Raw genomic sequence first — 3,600 nt, 5'->3', positions numbered from 1 at the left:
AGGTAACTAACCTTTTCCGAGCGTGTTTTCGCAGCTCGACGAAGACGGCGCTACAACAGACTTCTCTGCCACAGAGCCTGGCTAGCGGACGTTAACACCTTGCTGGACCATCGCAGCCTCTTCTCTAGCCAAAAATCTTCCGGGATCCGTTTTATCAAAAGATATAATCGATTATACATTTCCTTACTACACAGGCTGCCATGAACTTATCATAGAAATCAACTACATAATCAATTATAACTCTTCATAAGACAGGGCCCAATATTGATCTGCCACTGGAGCCCAATTAGAACGTTTTACTTTCCTGGCGTTCTATCACGTCCTCAGATGCGACTGAGCACTGGTAAAGGATCGGGATAGGATTATGATGACTGAACTAAATTATCAATGGATAACGACCATGCTGAGTACCTTCCTTTCCTCTTATTAATGATTTTACCCCCATGGGAGGGAAACCCGGAAGTGCCCCCGGCCCCCTTCCGGCGGTGGGTAACTATACAAAAAAAAAAAAAAAAAAAAAAATCCATCTCAAAGCCTAGAGCTAGTGTTATTACAAGGTACATGTATTATAATATCAGTCTCTTGATACACAAAATGTAACTGAAGATAATCTATATGATGATTTATAGAAGTCCATAAGTATTGTATTGAATAGTTAATGCTTGACTTTATTTCATCATATATATGTTTTCAGCTGTTATAGCTGGTATTCCGCAAGGTCGTGTGTTTATAAGCAAAATAATACTGCATCAAATGTATTCAGAACATGTAACATGAAAAGTATTATAGCCTGCAATATTATATACATGCATTACGTCCCAAGTACGTTACATGACTTTGTGTGTGTTAATCATATACATATACAATATATATATATACATATATATATAATGATGATGTTGTCAATTTTCATATTATTGTTCATGTCGACCCTGTTCAGAAGACGTGTGAATGCATCGAAAATTGGGTTTGAATAAAATAGCACTGTTTTACTGAAATGCATTACTACCCTACTTCGCCATGTTATATATAATCATGTATATAATATTATGATATATATGTATATATATATATACATATATATATGTATATGTATATACATATATTTTTATATTCCTCTCTCTCTCTCTCTCTCTCTCTCTCTCTCTATATATATATATATATATATATATATATATATATATATATATTGTTGGGAGATGTCTGATTTATCTGATTAAGGCATGATGTAGGATTGGTGTCATGGTAAGGGAGTGCATGTGTGGAGGCTATATACACAGTGCTTCCTTCCATCTTCTATGATTGTGATCTCACACTTCCGGCGGCTTGGCACAACACATTGCAGGTTTACTTATACATAGCGACATCAGCCATTTTGGTATTTTGGATACATGACATATACACTAAATGTTATCTGAACATATAGCTGTTTATGTATACGGCATAAATAAGCTATATAGTGTGAGCATTATCATGTTTATTACAGTCCCGATGGTCTTTCACGGTCATTATACATCGTCACGGTCATGTTATGATCTCACGACATTGGATCGAAGAAACAACGTCAAATCGGCCGCGATATCATTCCTTCTGCTTGCAGTGTATCACACACACACACACACGCACGCACGCACACACACACACATACACACACACACACACACACAAACAAACAAACAAACAAACAAACACTGAGAATATAGGCATCAATTCGGGGACCACTGCAAAAAAAGATTGATCATATTGAAGAGTTACACACTCTATTTACAATCAAATATGAGAATAAAAAAGTGGGGACCGGAAATTCGGTCCCCACTTTTTAAAGTGTCCCGGGTTTGTTGATGTGTGTTCATGCATCTTTTTAAAATGACATTGAGGTGTTTATACTGACAAAAAAAGAAAAGAAAAGAATGTTGAATGTCTTGAGCGGATTTTCGAAACAAAAATAATAGTAGGCATAATACAGATTATTTGTGTTTTCTCACTTTGCGAAAAAAAAACTCGTCATGATACATGAAAGCAGTAATCTTTATTGGCAGTTTAAGAATAATGTCTTTCTCCAGTGGCGCATCCGGGGGGGGGGGGGGGGGGGGCGCACCGGGCGCGCGCCCCCTCTTTATTTTGTGTTAAAGCAAAAGAAAAAAAAAGAAAAAAAAAGGGGAGCACTTGCGCCCCCATTAGATTTTGTAAAGGCGCCTCGTTTATGTATACGGAATTCCTGGATCCGCCCCTGTTTCTCTTTGACACCCTTTCAACGATTACATAGACAGAATTACATTTCTCTCTAAAAAAAAATCGAGTGAAAATATTCACTCTTAAAGGAGTGAATACAAAAAAGAGTGAATTTAGAGTGAAATTGGAGTGAATTTTGAGTGAAAACGTTCATTTTCACTCGTTTTAGAGTGACCTCAGGGATCACTCCAAAATCTTCGAGTGATCCCTGAGGTCACTCCAAAATGAGTGAAAATGAACGTTTTCACTCAAAATTCACTCCAATTTCACTCTAAATTCACTCTTTTTTGTATTCACTCCTTTAAGAGTGAATATTTTCACTCGATTTTTTTTAGAGAGTTCATTAACTATTTATCTCTTTTAATCAAAGCAACGTAGAAGCTTCTCGTTGTAGCTGAAATTGAGCCGAACATTAAAATTAGACTTAATCATTAAAAAACGCACACTTTCAAAAGCCATACAACCTTATATAAGACCCTAATTTTAATTCACATTAAGATGCTATCTTGCATTGTCTGCGAAACTTCAGAACAAAAATGTTTCCTCATTAAGCAATTCAATGTATAGGCCTACTTTTGTTTTTCTATACTCAATTTCTTTTTTTAAAATTTTGATTTACAAGTTATTTCATATAGAATCATTAACAGAATCGTTCATTATTTCATTTTCTTGCCACGATAGGGTTTCAGCAATTCAAGTAAACAGGTAAAGGTTATATAGGCCTACTATGATTCAAAGAAAAGTTGTAGAAAATTTGCAAGAAGACGAAATAATATAAAAGTTGTGAGTAGAAAGGAACGCCTTTTCCATGACAGAGAAGAACTGCGAATGATTATAGTCCTCTATTGCTATACATGTATTCCATTTTGCTGATGATTTTCGAATAGTAATGAGTGGAAAAGTCAAGTAAAATGAGCTAGACCCTGTTAAGTAATTATGGTAAAGTTTTACGAGTAAATCGTTTGGAAATGAGTAAAAATGAGATCCATAATTTTCAAAGCTTTATGCTGGAACGCTACTTATTCTTGGCAGGTTAACTTTCAACGAACTCACGGCCGGGAGTCTTAGGTAAAACAATATCATTGAAATTTCGACATCCAAACTCATTTCATTTGAACAGATTTACAACTCGCAAAATGATCATTCAACTAGCCTGTCAAATCGGTAAATTGGCACCTCGTCTACACCCACCCTGTCCACTGTCCACCTAGTCTAATGCCATCTTGTCTAAACTCACTTCGTCTACTACCAACTCGTCTATCAACCATTTTGTCTATATGCCAATTAGTCTAATTGTCATTTCGTCTACTAGCCATTTTATCTAATGCCCAATTTGTCTAAGTCACATTTCGTCTAACACCCATTATG

This window comes from Diadema antillarum, unplaced genomic scaffold (assembly GCF_040938485.1).
Source record: "Diadema antillarum isolate AM-2024a unplaced genomic scaffold, OU_Dant_1.0 seq00000581_RagTag, whole genome shotgun sequence".
Lineage (NCBI taxonomy): Eukaryota > Metazoa > Echinodermata > Echinoidea > Diadematoida > Diadematidae > Diadema > Diadema antillarum.
The sequence above is the reverse complement of the archived record's forward strand: the minus strand, read 5'-3'. Positions refer to the sequence as shown.